At 48.6% G+C, this 21,660-nt stretch overlaps 1 protein-coding gene across 1 annotated transcript in view; it reads right to left on the reverse strand.

Annotated features, from left to right (window-relative positions):
• INPP5F (inositol polyphosphate-5-phosphatase F) overlaps positions 1–21,660 on the reverse strand; it is a 182,596-nt gene that overhangs the window by 142,816 nt on the left and 18,120 nt on the right. The gene's annotated exons all lie outside the window — the stretch shown is intronic.

Genomic DNA, 21,660 nt, shown 5'->3' on the forward strand with positions numbered 1-21,660 from the left:
TTTCCTGCCCATCGCGCTGCTCTCCGTGCTCCTCACTGCTTTCTGACGGTCTCGGCGATATTCAAAATGGCCGCCGAGATTCTCGGCGATATTCAAAAATCTCGGCGGCCATTTTGAATCTCGCCGAGACCGTCAGAAAGCAGTGAGGAACACGGAGAGCAGCGCGATGGGCAGGAAAGAGGGGGCTCTTTCCTGCCCCGACGTCACTAGACCACCAGGGAACATGGCATCGTGTAAGTACGGGACGGCGGTCCAAAAATGCTACCTTCGGACTATAAGACGCACCCCCCATTTTCCTCCCAAATTTTGGGGGAAAAAAGTGCGTCTTATAGTCCGAAAAATACGGTAATTAAGTTAAACATCAAGTGATTGTTTTTTTTAACAAATTTATTAACTGAATTTAAAATCTAAAAACATTTTAAGCAACGTTGTATGTAGAGAGAGAGAGTGTGTCCCTTGTTTTGTTAAAACTTCACTGGCTTTCCATAAACGCCAGGATCGCCTTTAAAATATGCATGACTATTTAGCCAATCATATATGGTTTATCACTCTTCTACATGCAACTAATTAATTTACCTTCACTTAATACAGTAAAAAACATCTAGAGAATACCTCACACTCCATTATCCAAACTGGTAAAGTCTTTTGTTTTGTTATTTTACAAATCAATCCTCGTCACAGGCTTCACATATCAGCGTACCAAACTTTAGAATTCTCTACCCAAGCAATTAAGGTACTTAGAAGATTATCTGAGATTCCGTAAATTACTAAAAGGCTTTTCTATTAAGTACATATCTTATTAAAAGACAATATTGCCGTCTCGCTTATACATTTCAACATAACCAAAGCTGTAGCCTAGCTTCATGACAAACACACAATTATTCCTAATTAGTAAAAAAGGCCCGTTTCCGAAACCAATGAAACGGGCGCTAGCATGTGGCTTTTTTTGTGTGTGTGTGTGTGTGTATGTGTCACAGAGTTATTTTGTGTGTGTGTGAGTGAGTGAGTGTTTCTCCCCCCCCCCCCCCCCCGGTCTATTTTTGCACATAGGAATATTCTTCTCTCGTTCCAGCGGTGGTTCTGTGCTCTCCGTGCTGCACAGATAATGAGCCATTCTGCTGGGGAATGCTCCTCCCTTATTGTCACGTAGTTTCCTCTGATTGGTCCGTCTTACGTTGCCTAGTGTTGCCTGGGAACGGTGTTGTAATGGTCCTTTGTGTTTCAGAATGTTGAGGGTGTTTTTTCTAATTGGTCCGTCATGCAAGGGCGGGGCAGAGAGACATGGTCAGTGTTGTGGCTTCACCAGCATGAATCCATGAACCCTTCAGGGAGTGACAGTGACTTCAGAACGTTGTCTTCAGAACGTTGAGGGTGAGTTTTATTATAGTAGATATGTTAAATGCTATAATTATCTGACTGTATCATATTTTTGATGTTTTTCTTGAATGTAAGTTTCTCAACCAAAAAAAGGAGTCAAAATACCATTTAAAAATTGAGTTACCTAAACCAAACAATGGTATATATATATGTGTGGAAATACAGGACCATAAATGATTTTTCAAGAATGATTTTTCAAAAATGGGGAGGAAAAGGCCTCATAACGACCAAACTCAGCCAAACATTACCGATACAGAGCTTACTGTAGCGAGCATGAACAGTTAAGCACTGTACTGGTAAATTTTCGTAATTAAGACACCAACAAAGTACAAAGTACAAGGTAATGTTTGGCTGAGTCTCCAGAAGAAGCTGTTGCGAAATGGGTCCCTGTCGGGACCTCAGCCTTGATTCAAGACTAAGAGTTTCATGCTATATAGCAAACAGGAAATAATGACCTTCATGCGACACAGCAAATTAAATGTAATTCCATTAATTGACGATTGGACATTTATGCCTCGGCTCCACTAGAGCTACTGCTGTGCTTCCAAAGCTAAGTATTTGGTTTTCCCATACAGATATTGATGAACAGATGAAAAACATTTTTTATGCACATGTTTGATGGTTTGGGTAGATGATACAAAAAAATAAACAACACTTTAATAATCACTGTATCTACCCTGCATGATTTTTCCTGGGAGGTATTTCTAGACCCATGATTACTTTTTGACCAATCACATTACAAACTGGCTATTATTCAAAAAGAACCTAAATATTGTCAATTCTGGTAGATATGAGGTCTTTTCCTCCCCATTTTTAACAAATCGTTCTTTAAGAATAATTTTTGAAAAATTATTTATGGTCCTGAAAAATCATTTATGGTCCTGTATTTCTTGAATGTAAGCCACACTGAACCTGAGCTTGATTGGAATAAATATACTGGTTATAAAATGTATTATGCAACAGTGTAGCAGCATTTTGAAGACAAGAAAAAAAAAATTTTAAATTCAGAGCTGGTAGCATTAGTGTAGAGTTTACTAAGTTTATTCTTCTCACACGTCTGTTTAATTTCTTCATAAGGCTTATGTCCTGGCTTATGCTAGAACTGATACATGCCACTGTGCACCTTCAGGCTATACATAAAGCCAAACTGTGAGGTCTTCCGGTATGCCTGGAGCTGACCAACTGTGTGTGGCTAGGTCTCCTGATCTCCCATTATAATCCAGCGACATTAATCTTGCAACCCGGAACTTGTTGCTTGATCTGGATGAACATGCAAGGGTGATAGTTGGCAGCTTGGTATCTTTTGGCGGCAGGAGTGAGCTCCTGGAATGATGCCCCCTAAAACCCCCCCGAGTGAAAAAAGCAAGCTAAACTCACCCAAGATGGCATCTCCTCCAGCCGAGCCTACAATCCCGCTCCCTAGGGCCCTTGCCCAAGAAATCTCAAAACTGTCGGCCACCACACTGAAAGACAAGCTTAACAAGCTGCATTTTGCTCTGGAGGAAATCCGCGAATGCTTTGACTCACATACCAAGTGCCTGGATGAGACGGAGGTCAGAATATTGGCCCAGGAGGACAATAAAACAAGATTGGTGGGTCTCCCTGACGTGAGAGGCTCAGAATTATGAACCTTATCGCAGACCTGGCTCCCGGAACAGCTAGCAGTGAAAAATACTTGCACAACCATTGTGCGTGAGAGGGCTCATTGTTTGGGACCAGTCAGAGAAAGATCCCTGAGACCAAAGTCGGTGATTGCTAAGTACTTAAACTGAGCAGACAAAGAAAGTATCATGGGTGCAATTGTTTCGAGACTAAGGGAGTTAATATGAGATATCAGTTCCACTTTGAAAAAGGATTTATATATTACTAGTAAAAAAGGCCCGTTTCTGTTTTAAAGGAAACGGGCGCTAGCAGGGTTTTCCTCGGAGTGTGTATGTTTGAGAGAGTGTGACTGTGCGAGTGTGTGTGTGTGACAGAGAGAGAGTGAGACTGGGTGCGAGTGTGTGTGTGTGTGTGTGTGACAGAGAGAGAGTGAGACTGGGTGCGAGTGTGTGTGTGAGAATGAGAGTAATGTGCCAGGGTCCCCCCTCTCTCACAGTTCCAGGGTCGTCGTTCCCCCCCCCCCCCCCCCCCCCCGGTATGTCTCCCATTTGCAGGGGTGTGTCCCCCTCCCTCCCTTCCTCCCAGTTGCAGGGTCCCCCCTCCTCCCATCCTTCCTTTTTCCCAGTTGCAGGGTCCCCCCCCTCCATCCCTTCCTCCTTTTTTCCCAGTTGCAGGGTCCCCCCTCCCTTTTTCCCAGTTGCAGGGTCCCCCCCAGGGTCCACCCTCCCCCCTTCCTTTTGTCCAGTGGAAACAGCTGTAAAAACGGCAATGAGAAGCAGCTCCTAGTTTTCCTTTTTTTTTTTTTAAGTGTATAGGAATGACGGCTGCTTTGGGGAGTGGAATCAGAGATTAACCAATGGGCTTCCTTGCTTACCATCAAACTTGCCAGGGTTGCGGTTAAGCCGCCCAATTGGGCGGCTTTTCGGAAACGGCTGCAGGGAATTTTCTAATCGCGTGGGTTGCAGGGATTTCGGCGGGTTTTCAAGCGGCCGCGGTGCGGGATTGGGTGGGTTTTCGTGGCCGCCGATTGGCCGGTTTTCCCGCTGCCGGGGCTTCTATTGGTCCAATTTGGTCCAATAGAAGCTTTTCCGGGGCTTCTATTGGTCCAATTTGGTCCAATAGAAGCCTTTCAGGGGTGGGGTTGACGTCATGGGTGACGTCGGGGGCGTGGCTAGTGATGCGGGAGGCAGGGTTAGGTGACATGGGGGCGGGTTTTGGGCGGGTTTACGGCTGGTTTTGGGCTGGGAAAATTTTTCCCAGCTGGCAACCTTGCTTACCATAGACTTGCTTTGTTCACTTCCACTCCTGTCTATTGAACGTTCTGCAGCATGTCATAGCAGCCAATCAGTGGCACTTCAGGAATGACATCACTTTTATCTACTCCACTTTCCTTTTCCACGGTTCCAGGCAGCCTCAGAACGTTGGAGGGGAGAATTATTATATAGGATATATAAATATTGTTGGGCAGACTAGATGGACCGTACAGGTCTTTATCTGCCACCATCTACTATGTTACTATGGATGTTAGAGGCCAACCAAATTTCCATTTCAGCACCAAAATCAGCCTACCCTCCCCCCCAGAGCAAAAATGGGCCACACTCTGCGATTTGGATCACGTCTGCCAATGCCAACTCCAATCTCAAAATGGCTGCCACAGGATGTCGTAATAGATATTTTGACTGAACAGCCAGCATGGGCAGGAGCAACTAGGGATTGCTCCAGCCCCAATGAGGCCACTGGACCACCAGAGTTTTTAAGGTTGTCCGGGGGGGAAGGGGGACCTACAGGTAGGGGCTCATTTTATTCAGGACAGCGGCAAAGTGGTGCCCACTTTTGTTTGGGGGACGACAGAGTGGGACCTGCTTTGTTTTTGGGTTTTTTTTTTGGGGGGGGGGGGGGGAGAGGGATATGCCCCACCTGGAGTATTGCGTTCAGTTTTGGAGGCTGTATCTTGTTAAGGATGTAAAAAGAATTGAAGCGGTGCAAAGAAAAGCTACGAGAATGGTATGGGATTTGCGTTACAAGACGTATGAGAGACTTTCTGAACTAAACATGTATACTCTGGAGGAAAGGAGAAACAGGGGTGATATGATACAGACGTTCAAATATTTGAAAGGTATTAATCCGCAAACGAACCTTTTCCGGAGATGGGAAGGTGGTAGAATGAGAGGACATGAAATGAGATTGAAGGGGGGCAGACTCAAGAAAAATGTCAGGAAGTATTTTTTCACAGAGAGAGTAGTGGATGCTTGGAATGCCCTCCCGCAGGAGGTGGTGGAAATGAAAACGGTAACGGAATTCAAACATGCGTGGGATAAGCATAAAGGAATCCTGTGCCGAAGGAATGGATCCTCAGGAGCTTAGTCAAGATTGGGAGGCGGGGCTGGTGGTTGGGAGGCGGGGATAGTGCTGGGCAGACTTATACGGTCTGTGCCAGAGCCGGTGGTGGGCAGCGGGACTGGTGGTTGGGAGGCAGGGATAGTGCTGGACAGATTTATACGGTCTGTGCCAGAGCCGGTGGTTGGGAGGAGGGGCTGGTGGTTGGGAGGCAGGGATAGTGCTGGGCAGACTTATACAGTCTGTGCCAGAGCCGGTGGTTGGGAGGAGGGGCTGGTGGTTGGGAGGTGGGGATAGTGCTGGGCAGACTTATACGGTCTGTGCCAGAGCCAGTGGTGGGAGGTGGGGATAGTGCTGGGCAGACTTATACGGTCTGTGCCCTGAATAGCATAGGTACAAATCAAAGTAGGGTATACACAAAAAGCAGCAAATATGAGTTATCTTGTTGGGCAGACTGGATGGACCGTGCAGGTCTTTTTCTGCCGTCATCTACTATGTTACTATGGTACTGTTTTCTATTTCAGCCTTAGCAAAACAGCACAGCAAATTTCAACTGCGGATTCAGTTTCAGTGACTGGATGTACTCTATGCATTAAAAAAAAAAAAAGTTAAAGAAAAACCAAATGAATGTGGTCATGGTTAGAAGAGGCTAGTAAAGCTAAAAGGATGACTTTGAAAAAAATAAAAAATAGAACCAAGTGATAAAAATAGAAGTGAGCATAAGCACTAAGACACCATCTAACCTGGACAGATAGCGAATGCTACATACCTGTAGAAGGTATTCTCCGAGGACAGCAGGCTGATTGTTCTCACTGATGGGTGACGTCCACATGCAGCCCCTCCAATCGGAATCTTCACTAGCAAAGTCCTTTGCTAGTCCTCGCGCGCCCACGCGCACCGCGCATGCGCGGCCGCCTTCCCGCCTGAAACCGGCTCGAGCCGGCCAGTCCAGTATGTAGCAAGACAATACAAGGGAAGACACAACTCCAAAGGGGAGGCGGGCGGGTTTGTGAGAACAATCAGCCTGCTGTCCTCGGAGAATACCTTCTACAGGTATGTAGCATTCGCTTTCTCCGAGGACAAGCAGGCTGCTTGTTCTCACTGATGGGGTATCCCTAGCCCCCAGGCTCACTCAAAACAACAACCATGGTCAATTGGGCCTTGCAACGGCAAGGACATAACTGAGATTGACCTAAAAAATTTACCAACTAACTGAGAGTGCAGCCTGGAACAGAACAAACAGGGCCCTCGGGGGGTGGAGTTGGATCCTAAAGCCCAAACAGGTTCTGAAGAACTGACTGCCCGAACCGACTGTCGCGTCGGGTATCCTGCTGCAGGCAGTAATGAGATGTGAATGTGTGGACAGATGACCATGTCGCAGCTTTGCAAATTTCTTCAATAGAGGCTGACTTCAAGTGGGCTACCGACGCAGCCATGGCTCTAACATTATGAGCCGTGACATGACCCTCAAGAGCCAGCCCCGCCTGGGCGTAAGTGAAGGAAATGCAATCTGCTAGCCAATTGGATATGGTGCGTTTCCCTACAGCCACTCCCCTCCTATTGGGATCAAAAGAAACAAACAATTGGGCGGACTGTCTGTTGGGCTGTGTCCGCTCCAAATAGAAGGCCAATGCTCTCTTGCAGTCCAATGTGTGCAGCTGACGTTCAGCAGGGCAGGAATGAGGACGGGGAAAGAATGTTGGCAAGACAATTGACTGGTTCAGATGGAACTCCGACACGACCTTTGGCAAGAACTTAGGGTGAGTGCGGAGGACTACTCTGTTATGATGAAATTTGGTGTAAGGGGCCTGGGCTACCAGGGCCTGAAGCTCACTGACTCTACGAGCTGAAGTAACTGCCACCAAGAAAATGACCTTCCAGGTCAAGTACTTCAGATGGCAGGAATTCAGTGGCTCAAAAGGAGGTTTCATCAGCTGGGTGAGAACGACATTGAGATCCCATGACACTGTAGGAGGCTTGACAGGGGGCTTTGACAAAAGCAAACCTCTCATGAAGCGAACAACTAAAGGCTGTCCTGAGATCGGCTTACCTTCCACACGGTAATGGTATGCACTGATTGCACTAAGGTGAACCCTTACAGAGTTGGTCTTGAGACCAGACTCAGACAGGTGCAGAAGGTATTCAAGCAGGGTCTGTGTAGGACAAGAGCGAGGATCTAGGGCCTTGCTGTCACACCAGACGGCAAACCTCCTCCACAGAAAGAAGTAACTCCTCTTGGTGGAATCTTTCCTGGAAGCAAGCAAGATGCGGGAAACACCCTCTGACAGACCCAAAGAGGCAAAGTCTACGCTCTCAACATCCAGGCCGTGAGAGCCAGGGACCGGAGGCCGGGATGCAGAAGAGCCCCTTCGTCCTGCGTGATGAGGGTCGGAAAACACTCCAATCTCCACGGTTCTTCGGAGGATAACTCCAGAAGAAGAGGGAACCAGATCTGACGCGGCCAAAAAGGAGCAATCAGAATCATGGTGCCTCGGTCTTGCTTGAGTTTCAACAAAGTCTTCCCCACCAGAGGTATGGGAGGATAAGCATACAGCAGACCCTCCCCCCAGTCCAGGAGGAAGGCATCCGATGCCAGTCTGCCAGGGACCTGAAGCCTGGAACAGAACTGAGGGACTTTGTGGTTCGCTCGAGATGCGAAGAGATCCACCAAGGGGGTGCCCCACGCTTGGAAGATCTGGCGCACCACTCGGGAGTTGAGCGACCACTCGTGAGGTTGCATAATCCTGCTCAATCTGTCGGCCAGACTGTTGTTTACGCCTGCGAGATATGTGGCTTGGAGCACCAAGCCGTGACGGCGAGCCCAGAGCCACATGCTGACGGCTTCCTGACACAGGGGGCGAGATCCGGTGCCCCCCTGCTTGTTGACATAGTACATGGCAACCTGGTTGTCTGTCTGAATTTGGATAATTTGGTGGGACAGCCGATCTCTGAAAGCCTTCAGAGCGTTCCAGATCGCTCGCAACTCCAGGAGATTGATCTGTAGACCGCGTTCCTGGAGGGACCAGCTTCCTTGGGTGTGAAGCCCATCGACATGAGCTCCCCATCCCAGGAGAGACGCATCCGTGGTCAGCACTTTTTGTGGCTGAGGAATTTGGAAAGGACATCCCAGAGTCAAATTGGACCAAATCGTCCACCAATACAGGGATTCGAGAAAACTCGTGGACAGGTGGATCACGTCTTCTAGATCCCCAGCAGCCTGAAACCACTGAGAAGCTAGGGTCCATTGAGCAGATCTCATGTGAAGGCGGGCCATGGGAGTCACATGAACTGTGGAGGCCATGTGGCCCAGCAATCTCAACATCTGCAGAGCTGTGATCTGCTGGGACGCTCGCACCCGCGAGACGAGGGACAACAAGTTGTTGGCCCTCGCTTCTGGGAGATAGGCGCGAGCCGTCCGAGAATCCAGCAGAGCTCCTATGAATTCGAGTCTCTGCGCCGGGAGAAGATGGGACTTTGGGTAATTTATCACAAACCCCAGTAGCTCCAGGAGGCGAATAGTCATCTGCATGGACTGCAGGGCTCCTGCCTCGGACGTGTTCTTCACCAGCCAATCGTCGAGATATGGGAACACGTGCACCCCCAGCCTGCGAAGTGCTGCTGCTACTACAGCCAAGCACTTTGTGAACACCCTGGGCGCAGAGGCGAGCCCAAAGGGTAGCACACAGTACTGGAAGTGACGTGTGCCCAGCTGAAATCGCAGATACTGTCTGTGAGCTGGCAGTATCGGGATGTGTGTGTAGGCATCCTTCAAGTCCAGAGAGCATAGCCAATCGTTTTCCTGAATCATGGGAAGTAGGGTGCCCAGGGAAAGCATCCTGAACTTTTCTTTTACGAGATATTTGTTCAGGGCCCTTAGGTCTAGGATGGGACGCATCCCCCCTGTTTTCTTTTCTACAAGGAAGTACCTGGAATAGAATCCCAGCCCTTCTTGCCCGGATGGCACGGGCTCGACCGCATTGGCGCTGAGAAGGGCGGAGAGTTCCTCTGCAAGTACCTGCTTGTGCTGGAAGCTGTAAGACTGAGCTCCCGGTGGACAATTTGGAGGTTTTGAGGCCAAATTGAGGGTGTATCCTTGCCGGACTATTTGCAGAACCCACTGATCGGAGGTTATGAGAGGCCACCTTTGGTGAAAAGCTTTCAACCTCCCCCCGACCGGCAGGTCGCCCGGCACGGACACTTGGATGTCGGCTATGCTCTGCTGGAGCCAGTCAAAAGCTCGCCCCTTGCTTTTGCTGGGGAGCCGCGGGGCCTTGCTGAGGCGCACGCTGCTGACGAGAGCGAGCGCGCTGGGGCTTAGCCTGGGCCGCAGGCTGTCGAGAAGGGGGATTGTACCTATGCTTGCCAGAAGAGTAGGGAACAGTCCTCCTTCCCCCAAAAAATCTTCTACCTGTAGAGGTAGAGGCTGAAGGCTGCCGGCGGGAGAACTTGTCGAATGCGGTGTCCCGCTGGTGGAGATGCTCTACCACCTGCTCGACCTTCTCTCCAAAAATATTGTCCGCACGGCAAGGCGAGTCCGCAATCCGCTGCTGGAGTCTATTCTCCAGGTCGGAGGCACGCAGCCATGAGAGCCTGCGCATCACCACACCTTGAGCAGCGGCCCTGGACGCAACATCAAAGGTGTCATACACCCCTCTGGCCAGGAATTTTCTGCACGCCTTCAGCTGCCTGACCACCTCCTGAAAAGGCTTGGCTTGCTCAGGGGGGAGTGCATCAACCAAGCCCGCCAACTGCCGCACATTGTTCCGCATGTGTATGCTCGTGTAGAGCTGGTAAGACTGGATCTTGGCCACGAGCATAGAGGAATGGTAGGCCTTCCTCCCAAAGGAGTCTAAGGTTCTAGAGTCTTTGCCCGGGGGCGCCGAAGCATGCTCCCTAGAACTCTTAGCCTTCTTTAGGGCCAGATCCACAACTCCAGAGTCGTGAGGCAACTGGGTGCGCATCAGCTCTGGGTCCCCATGGATCCGGTACTGGGACTCGATCTTCTTGGGAATGTGGGGATTACTTAATGGCTTGGTCCAGTTCGCAAGCAATGTTTTTTTCAGGACATGGTGCAAGGGAACAGTGGACGCTTCCTTAGGTGGAGAAGGATAGTCCAGGAGCTCAAACATTTCAGCCCTGGGCTCGTCCTCCAAAACCACCGGGAAGGGGATGGCCGTAGACATCTCCCGGACAAAGGAAGCGAAAGACAGACTCTCAAGAGGAGAAAGCTGTCTTTCAGGGGAGGGAGTGGGATCAGAAGGAAGACCCTCAGACTCCTCGTCAGAGAAATATCTGGGGTCTTCCTCTTCTTCCCACAAGGCCTCACCTTCGGAGTCAGACACAAGTTCACGAACCTGTGTCTGCAACCTCGCCCGGCTCGACTCAGTGGAGCCACGTCCACGATGGGGGCGTCGAGAGGTAGACTCCCTCGCCCGCATCAGCCAAGCTCCCTCCGCCGACGTAGTCGGGGAGCCCTCCTGGGAGGTGGCCGCAGTCGGCACCGCACGCGGTACCGACGTCGGGGACCTCACCCCGGGCGATGGGCCAGCCGGCGCCACGCTCGACGGTACCGGAGGCGCAAGCACCGCCGGTACCGGAGGGGTAGGGCGCAACAGCTCTCCCAGAATCTCTGGGAGAACGGCCCGGAGCCTCTCGTTCAGAGCGGCTGCAGAGAAAGGCATGGAGGTCGATGCAGGCGTCGACGTCAGAACCTGTTCCGGGCGTGGAGGCTGTTCCGGGCTGTCCAGAGTGGAGCGCATCGACACCTCCTGAACAGAGGGTGAGCGGTCCTCACGGTGCCGATGCCTGCTGGGTGCCGACTCCCTCGGCGACCCAGAGCTCTCGGTGCCGACGTGGGGAGGAGACCGGTGTCGATGCTTCTTCGACTTCTTCCGAAGCATGTCACCGGAGCTCCCCGGCACCGACGAGGAGGACGTAGAATCCAGCCGTCGCTTCCTCGGGGCCGAGGTCGAAGGAGGTCGATCTCGGGGGGGCTGTACCGCAGGAGCCCTCAGGGTAGGGGGAGACCCACCCGAAGGCTCACCGCCACCAGCAGGGGAATGGACAGCCCTCACCTGCACTCCTGACGATGCACCACCGTCCGACGACATCAGCAGACGAGGTCCCGGTACCACCGACGTCGATGCAGCTATCCGATGTCTCGGCGCCGATGCAGAGGGCCGATGCCTCGATGCACTCGATGCACTGGCGGCCGAGGATGAAGGTCTGGACGCTGACGACGTCGATGCACTCGATGACCTTGGTGTCGATGCCGACGAAGAGCCCGAGAACAAAACGTTCCACTGGGCCAATCTCGCTACCTGAGTCCGCCTTTGTAACAGGGAACACAGACTACAGTTCTGAGGACGGTGCTCGGCCCCCAGACACTGAAGACACGACGAGTGCCTATCAGTGAGCGAGATTACCCGGGCGCACTGGGTGCACTTCTTGAAGCCGCTGGAAGGCTTCGATGTCATGGGCGGAAAAATCACGCCGGCGAAATTAAAATCCAAAATGGCGAATTTGAGCACCAAAAAGTTTTAGGGAGAAAATCTCGACTGAGGCCGAAAAGAGGCCTACCCCGACGACGAAAGAAAACTTACCGGGGCAAAGACTGAAAAATACGGGAAGGGACAAACGAAGCCCGGGGGGCTTCCGGAGCACTTCCCAACAATTTTCTAAAGATTTTCCGAAGAAAACACACGTCAACGAAAAAAAGGACGCGCGAGGTCGACTTTCCGGGGCTCGACACGGCGAAAACACGACCGTACCGAGTGCGGACAAAAGAAGACTGGCCGGCTCGAGCCGGTTTCGGGCGGGAAGACGGCCGCGCATGCGCGGTGCGCGTGGGTGCGCGAGGACTAGCAAAGGACTTTGCTAGTGAAGATTCCGATTGGAGGGGCTGCCGTGGACGTCACCAATCAGTGAGAACAAGCAGCCTGCTTGTCCTCGGAGAACACTTTCTAATCAAACTGTCTTTAAGTGACCACCTGAAACAAACAACACTCTGCAGAGTTTGGAAGGAGATCAGAGAGAAGAAAAAGATGATTGCTAAGACTGTATGTCTCTCTCTCCATCGAGGTGTTGCCACTGACTTCCTGTTGTTTTATACATAGTTATAATAAGAGATTTTTCGATTATTTGCTAACCTGGTTCTCCTCCACTTTTCTCTGCCAGTGCACATCCCTGTCACTAATATCTGTTGTTCCACCTGCTGCATCTTCAGTATCTTCCAGATTTCAAAGCATTGGCTGACATACTGCTGAACTCTTTTGAAAACTATAATCCTGCAGTAACAGGACAACAATTGTCAAAAGAAAAATTATCTGTGTCGGCCAACACTGAAAAATGTGTTATATTCACAGTATCAAAATTATAGACATCCTGTTCAGATAAGCATAATAATGAAGGGAAATAGATACTAGAGCATCAGGAAACAATACTGGGACACGAATACCATTACATAAAATAAATTGCTATGGCTCATATTTTTTTTTTTGAAGCACCTTCACATGGAACTATAATGCATGAGTAGATAGGCGACATGTACGAACGGTGATTTGAAACAGCTGTTTAGGTGTTGACTGGCACCATTTTAAACCCACTAGATGGGCAGTTTGGCTTGCTGTCAGGGGTCTGGCTTTTTGGAGCAATGATTTTACCCAGACCACCCAGCGATGGTAGGAGTAACACAATCACATACAGTGGTGCCTGAATATATAAAAGTTTAAAAATTACAGTGCAAATTTTTAAAGTCCCAGGTTCCCGGAGTGCAATTTACAAAACAAAGGGGAAACACCATCACATTTCTTTGCGCAGTACAATAAATGGGCCGCTGCGTTTTCCAAAGTTTGAAATTTTATCATCATAGTGCTTGAACATCCGTTGTACATAATGTTATAATAGTCCAGCTACACTAATCAAACATATAAATGGCGAGTGTCGTATTCGCTCGCAAATGCGCAGTAGAGACCCTCTCTGCCCCGCCCCTGCGTCAATACGTGATAACGGGGGCAGAACTGAGAGGGTCTCTACTGCGCATTTGCGAGGGATGAAATCGCCGTCGCTAACGCTCCCCCCACCCGGAGTCACTGCCGCCACCCACCCTCCATCCGGCCGGGCCCTCGCTCCGCTATTGAAACAGCGAGGGAACGCAGCACACAGGTCTGCTGAGCTGCCGTCCTTCCTTCTTCTCTGCCTGTGTCCCGCCCTCGACGACGTTACATCACACAAGGGCGGGACACAGGCAGAGAAGAAGAAGGAAGGCCACGGCAGCTCAGCAGTAGAGCTGTGTGCTGCGTTCCCTCGCTGTTTCAATAGCGGAGCGAGGGCCCGGCAGGGTGGAGGGTGGGTGGCGGCAGTGACTCCGGGTGGGGGGAGCGTTAGCGACGGCGATTTCATCCCTCGCAAATGCGCAGTAGAGACCCTCTCTGTTCTGCCCCCGTCATCACGTATTGACGCAGGGGCGGGGCAGAGAGGGTCTCTACTGCGCATTTGCGAGGGATGAAATCGCCGTCACTAACGCTCCCCCCACCCGGAGTCACTGCCGCCACCCACCCTCCTCCCACCCTGTCAGACTGTCATTGTAATGCTTGAATGTTTTCACTTATATACACTGTCAGCTAGCACATTTGCTTATTTCCGATCTGAGGAAGAAGGGCAACCTTCGAAAGCTAATCAAGAAATGTATTAAGTTATGTCCAATAAAAAAGGTATCATCTTATTTTCTTTTCCATGTTTTATTTTGTTTGATTTCTATTGATAACATTAAATATCTGGAAAGGAAAAGAGCTCAAACCCCCGCCCAAGATAGCTGCGGTGAGCCGACAGCATGGTGTGTTCTGCACTGGCATTCTGAGTCACCACCGCAGTTGTGAGGAGAAGGTATTTAAATGCAAGAGGAAACTCTGAGCTTTTTCTTCAGAGGCCAGAGCAGCCCCAGTGCTGGTACAGGAGACATTTGCCAGTTCTGCAGTTCCTGTCAACAGAGTTTGTTCCAGCATGACAGTGGTGAGTCCACTGAAAGTGAACTGGAGCTCTCACTTAGCCCAAATCTTGCAAAATCCACCTAAATCCAGGCTCAGGGAAACTGTACTACCAAGATGCTTCCTTCTGCATTAGCTGCCAAACATACTGCTGCTGTTAGGGAAGGAATTGGCAGCGGGTTCTAGGAAGTACATATGCCTGCTGGTGGGAAAGTAGAGACTAGGGAGTTTCCAAAGGTGAGAGGAGGAAGTTCATTGTCAGAGGTTGCAATTCAAGATGCAACTGAGTACTGTGGGAAGCAGTCTTGTGTCAGCTCACACTAAGAGGTCTGAAATGACACAAAAGTGCAGCAGTCAGTAGTGAAACTGCACGCCTGGACTAGACAGTGCAAGGTTTGACTGTGCTTCAGGATAGGATCAAACAGCATAGAAATCTGTTAGAGGCTCAAGGCAGTACTGCGAAAACTCTGTAAAAACGCTGAAAAAAAGGCAAGCCTGTAAAGGAATGGTTAAGGATCATTTGTAGATATATTAGAGGTTGGAATCTATTGATAACTTTAATCTCTCAATCTGTCCTTCAATTTTTTGAGTCTTAACATTCTGCTCTTGAACTTGTTCAGCCATTAATTGATTAGATTTCTTTATATCGGTAATTTCATTTTTTAAAGAAGAATTCAGCAAAAGTAGATTGTTATTCACTCCCTGGATAGCATCCCATAATATATTCATTGTAACCACTGTATCCCCCTATAACGAGAACCCAATATATTCCTGGGATATCTTCATTACCTAAAGATAAACCTCAGGCGTCTCCTACTATGGAATTGAACCTGACAGAATTCCTGGAGTCTTCTCTTGATTTAATTAACGAACGCACTACATTGCTGGTGACATTCGCACTTGAACTCGACCGCAATAATATCCTACGGTTATATTTCAGGCATATGAACGATTTATTCATGGGTCAAAGAATACAAATTTTCCCTGATTTGGCACGAGTCACTCAGAAGAAAAGAAAAGAATTTTTGATGTATAAACCACGGGTTTTAAAATTAGGTGGAACTTTTATTTTGAAATTTCCATGTAAGTGTTGTATTACCTTGAATTTGGTGAACTACCTTTTTTTAACCCTAAGAAATTACTTGATTTCATTGAAGCAAAGGAAAAGAATGTTATACCCCAGACATAGTACCCGTAATTAAGGTAATGCTGTTAGAATCGGCTGTGGTTGTTTGTAATTCCCGTCCGCTCAGAAAAAAAAAAAAAAAAAAGAAGAGGGAAGGGGGAAAAAAGGGGGAAGAAGAGAAGGAGAAAGAGAATTTATTTTTTTTTTTCTCCTTTTTTAAATGTTAGAATTTCCTAGCACTTGATTCCTTATGTTGTGGACAAAGTAAAAATTAGAAATATTTTTGATTTAAAATTGCAGGTAATTTTCTTGCTTTGTAATAAGTATTTCTGTATTTCCTACATTTATGTTATATTGATATAAATGTAAAAATTTAATAAATAAAGAATTAAAAAAAAAAAAAGATAACTTTAATCATCAATTAAATCTGCAGTTTTTAAACTTTCCAAAAACCTCCTCAGCGATGAATACAGTAAAGAAATACTCTGAGGAGATTCTTCAATTATCTATTATCAACATTTGCTTATCTCTGATCTAAAGAAGAAGGGTTACCTTCAAAAGCTATTCAAAAAATGTAAGTTAGTCCAATAAAAAAAGTATCATCTTATTCTCTTTTCTCTGTTTTGTTTTTATTTCTATTTATTACCTTTAAAAGTGGATCAACACTGCTACCACATCACTCTCTTTAATTAGCTAAGGAAATTCTACCTCCTTTAACAGAGCTTTCTACATAGATGTATCACCCGGCACAGTCAATCTTATCTATATAAGGCCACTCCGATTCCCACTTCTTTCTCTCTCAAATCAGAGAGAAACTGAATTTTGAGATTGTATTTTTGATATAGAAATGCTAGATTTTTGGGTCATGTTATCTTACCACCCAAAATAAGAAATATACTAGATTCCGCAAAATCCTCAAAATCGTTCCTATTCAAACAAACCCTTACAAAAAACGACCATATCTCAAACAACTAATTATTACCTGAATTGGTTATTACTCTATTTACCATTAACCTTCTCTTTGCTTCATGTACAATTTCTCATTCATAATAGATTTTCTAAATGTTAAACATCTATAGTTATCCCAGTACGTTTATGATACTGTATTGTAAAATTGGATTCTTACAACAAATTACTTTCTTATGCATTATTCTTTGTTATGTATCCTGTACTGTTTATTTTAAGCCACATTGAACTCAAACTTGTTTGGGATAAAGTAGGATATAAATGTCACAAACAAACAAATAAATGGATTTTTCCTGATTTATCTAGGACTAGATGCAAAATAGGCACAAGGCCTTTTTGGCTAAGCACCCAAAAGAAGTAGCCTTGGGTGCAATGTTTTTTCTTCAATTTACATCAAATGTTTTATTAAATATGATACTAGCACTGTTTTTACTGACCCAAAGCAGTTACAGAATTTTATTGATGCATGAGGTGCTCCAGTTCCTGTGGCCCTATCCTTGCCTATTGTTTAATTGTCTTGCATTATAGTTATGACTCCAAAGCAGCTTCCTTTTCCTAGGTATTCTAACGTCTGGGAGGAGTGCAACTGGATCTTGGCAAAGTTGATCACCCAGCCCAAGGGCTGAAGGAGCATTATCACCCAAGAAGAGACCAACACTGTCTGGAAAGGAAGAGACTCTGACCAGTCAGTCATCCAGACAGGGATGAACCCTGATACCGTCTCTCCTGAGGAACGTTGCTACCATTATCATGATTTTGGAGAATGGACTTGGGAGCTGTTGAAAGCCTGAAGGGCAGTGCCTGAAATTGAAAATGATGCTCAAGCACCGTAAACCTTAAAGAAGCACTGGTGAGGTGTCAAAATGGGACTATGAAATAAGGTTTCTTTGAGTTCCAGTGAATTAAGAAATTCCCTTGGACTTACTGCCACTATCACAGAGCACAAGGTCTCCGGGCGGAAATGTTCGACCTAGAGAGATGTTTACCCGGTTGAGGTCGAGAACCAGCCAAAAGGAGCCTCCTTTCTTGGTACCATGAAATAAATAGAATAACAGCCCTGTCCTTGCTTGTTGGTAGGAACTGGAATTACCACCCCCAGTGCTACCGGGTTTTGCAGTGTTAATCAAGTGTCTGGAAATAAATGACCAAAAGAAAAAATAACTGAGGACCGCATGGTCCCAACCAATCAAGTATGTTCACACAAGAGTTTTCTGGAAGCTTCCAAACAGGTAGAAATAGCGACGGTCAAAGCCAGAAGGATGCTTGGGTGCATAAAAAGAGGCATGACCAGCAGGAAAAAGGAGGTGATAGTGCCGTTGTACAAGTCTCTAGTGAGGCCCCATTTGGAGTACTGCGTGCAGTTCTGGAGACCACCCCTACAGAAAGATATAAACAGGATAGAGTCGGTCCAGAGGGCGGCTACAAAATTAGTAAGCGGTCTTGAGTGCAAAAATTATAGGGACAGGCTTATAAACCTCAACATGTATACGCTGGAAGAGAGGAGGGAGAGAGGAAACATGATAGAAACGTTTAAATATCTCAAGGGCATTTATATACAGGAAGAGAGCCTTTTTCAAATGAAGGAGAGCTCTGGAATGAGGGGGCATATGACAAAGTTAAGAAGGAATAGGCTTAGGAGTAACCTAAGGAAGTATTATTTCACAGAAAGGGTGGTGGAGGCATGGAATGGCCTCCTGGTGGAGGTGGTGGAGCCGAGGACTGTTCCAGAATTTAAAAAGGCATGGGATAAGCATGTGAGATCACTTGGGAACAGGAAGAATTAGGGGTTACAGAGATCGGTAGACTGGATGGGTCATATGGCCTTTATCTGCCATCATGTTTCTATGTTTCTAATCTGGGACCACCAGGATCACTCGACCGGGATGACTGGCAATGTGAGTCAGTAACCTGCCCACCATAGGCCACGGGGGAAAGGCATAGAGCAGGCCCCTGGGCCAAGGTTATAGAAGAGCATCGATGCCTTCCGAGCCCAGCTCTCTTCCCCTGCTGAAGAAACGGGGAACCTTTGCAATGAATGCGGTGGCCATTAAGTCCATCACCGGCATCCCCCAACGGGCAGCTATCTGATAGAAGGCCAGAGGGTAGAGTGTCCACTCCCCCGGCTCCAACTGATGGCGACTGAGAAAGTCCGCTTGCACATTCTGTGACCCCGCTATATGAGCCGCCGTCAAGAGAGAGAGATAAGTATCTGCCCAACGGCAGATCAGGGCTGCGTCGCAAGCTAGTGGTGCACTCCTGGTGCCCCCCTGACAGTTCACGTAGGTGACCGTCATCGCATTATCCAAGAGAACTTGAACTGGGCAACCATGGAGAAGAGACAGAAACTCCCGAAGGGCCAGATTAATCACCAGCAAATCCAAGCGGTTGATGGGCCAAGACGCCTCCTTCGAGGCTGTCTGTTGGAGGCAATGAGCCCCCCAACCAGACAGCGACGCATCCATGGTCATGATCTTCCATTCCAGGGTTTGCAAAGGAATGCACGACACCAGATTCTTTTGAATGAACTATCAGTGCATGAATGTGTGCAGACGGGTCAAACATGGCACCCAAACCTCGTAATCCTCTGAGAGAAGAGACCAACGGCTCAGAAGGTGCCACTGCAGGGGGAACATGTGAGCTCTGGCCCACTTTATGACGTCCAAGGTGAAGGCCATAGAACCCAGAACTTGTACACAGTCACAAACCCGCGGGTTCGGAGTTTGGAACAGAGCTCGCAACTGACCCTGCAACCGCTGTGCTCAAGCTGAAGGAAGAGAAACTATCCCTGTTCAGGTATCGAAGCACACTCCCAAGTACTCCAGCGTCTGGGCGGGCGTAAGGCTGCACTTTGGGAAGTTGATCACCCAACCAAGCAATTGAAGCAACCCGACCAACTCTGTCGGTTGCCCGTCGACTCTCCTCGGAAGAAGATGCACGCACAAGCCTATCGTCTAGGATGGACTTGAATCCTTTCCTTTCTGAGATAGGCCGCCACTATGACAAAGGACCTTGGAAAAAGTCCGAGGTGCTGTGGCTAGGCCGAAGGGCATCACTTTGAATTGAAAATGACAACCGAGCACTGCAAAACGAACAAAACGCCTGTGGAGGCGCCAAATTGGAATGTGTAAATAGGCCTCTGAGATCAAGAGACGTCAAAAACTCCCCTGGCTGTACCGCTGCAATCACCGAGCGGAGGGTTTCCATGCAGAAATGCCGAACCCGTAAGGACCTGTTGACACACTTGAGATCTAGGACGGGTCGCAAAGAACCGCCCTTTTTTTTGGCACCACAAAATAAATGGAGTATCGACCGCACCCTCTTTCTGCTGGGAGTACAGGCTGGACGGCTCCCGGTTGTTGTAAGTTGAGGAGGGTGTGAAAAACTGCTCGCACCTTGGCAAGAGATTTGCAAGGAGATTCCAGAAACAAGTCGACAATCGGACAAACCAATTCCAACTTGTAGCCATCTCTGATGGCCTCCAAGACCCATCCGTCGGATGTTACCCTGGTCCACTCCACCAGGAATAGGGACAGCCTGCCCCCAATAACCAGCTGGAGATGGACCAGGGCCCCATCATTGGGCGGACCTGGCTGCGGGCTGGTTTCTTTTACCAGAAAGGAAGGCCCACCTGTCACCTCAAAAGGGCTGAGGTCTCTGAGAAGACCTTGCTCTCTGAAAAGAGGCCCCGCGAACTGGACAGTAACGACATGTATCCCTAAACTTAGGTCTAGGTCCCGCCGGTCGCACAAATTTGGACCTGTCCTCCGGGAGGCGGTGGCCCTTAGAGTCACTGAAGTCCTTCACAATCTGTTCTAGGTCTGTGCTAAACAAAAGCTTTCCCCTAAAAGGAAGCCTTGCCAGCCGTGACTTAGAGGCCATGTCTGCAGCCCAATGTCACAACCGCAGCCAGCGACGCGCGGTGACCGCTATGGAAACCTCCTTCGCCAAAGCCCTCAAAAGATCATAAAGAAGATCCACAAGGAAGGCTAAACCGAACTCTAAGGCCGGCAAAACAGCCACGAGGTCCTCCGGGGAGGAGGCTTTCTGTACCCACGATAAGCATGCCCGCGCCGCATAGGAGCCACAAACTGAATCTTGCAGGGAAAGGGCCGCTACTTCAAAGGACTGCTTCAAGCAAGTCTCCAACTTAAGATCCTGAGGGTCCTTGAGCGCCGTGCCACCCTCCACAGGGAGAGTGGTTTTCTTAGTGACCGCTGTGATTAAGGAATCCACCATAGGAACCTTCAGCAAGCCTAAGTCAGCAGCAGGCAGCACGTAAAGACGCGACATAACTCTAGCAACCTTAAGCCCACTGTCCGACGTATCCCACTATGCTGAAATAAGGATTTTCATGGCCTCATGCACATGAAAGGAACGAGGTGGGCATTTGGTGCCAGACATAATAGAGGGCACCAGACCTGTTCCCCCTGACGATTCAGGGGGTGAAATGGCCAAAACCTAAAAAGTCCTAATAATCAGGGAGGGAAGCTCTTCCCTGCAAAAAAGGCGGGCAGCCGTTGGTTCATCCCCCTCCTCAGAAGGCAGGGTGACCTCATCTGCCAAATCCAATTATTCTGAGGGAGAGCCCGGAGACAAAATTGGGCCATCTGTGTCAGATAGCTCCTCGGGATCAAAAGTCTCAACCCGGGGACGTTTTGGCAGGAAAGACTGAGAGGCTGCAGCAACCAAAGTTTGCAGAGGAAGAGACAGGGCTGCCTGAAGAGAAGCTCCTGACTTCTTCAGAATAAAGGCTATGGGGCTCATTTTCAAAGCACTTAGACTTACAAAGTTCCATAGTAACATATGGAACTTTGTAAGTCTAAGTGCTTTGAAAATACACCTCACTGTGCATTAATACAACAAAATCCGGAGAAAAAGGAACTGAATGGGACTACCCTGCTCCCTCTAAATTGCTTTCCTCCACCGCAGCCTGTGCCACGGAAGCGCACTGTGCCTCCTGTCTATCAACTCCCGTGTGTGGAGCTTGTCGCACCTGAGAGGAAAAAATGGCGCCCGCCGACGCGCGCTGCACTAACTGCCCCAAGTAAAGCGCCAAAACTATCGCCTGCGCTTCCAACTCACCATACACCTGAGGGGAATCCCCGTCGTTCTGATGGCGGCACGACTCACACTCCCCCGACACTGCTCTCCGGCCCCAACACCGGGAGCAGCGCTTAGCCTCAGAAGGCACTGACATGCTCCACAAACGCCTTCCCCTCAAACAGACTGGGCAGCCCATCTAGCTCTTCCATATGATTAAACAAAAAC

This window comes from Microcaecilia unicolor, chromosome 5 (genome assembly GCF_901765095.1).
Source record: "Microcaecilia unicolor chromosome 5, aMicUni1.1, whole genome shotgun sequence".
NCBI classification, from domain to species: Eukaryota; Metazoa; Chordata; class Amphibia; order Gymnophiona; family Siphonopidae; genus Microcaecilia; species Microcaecilia unicolor.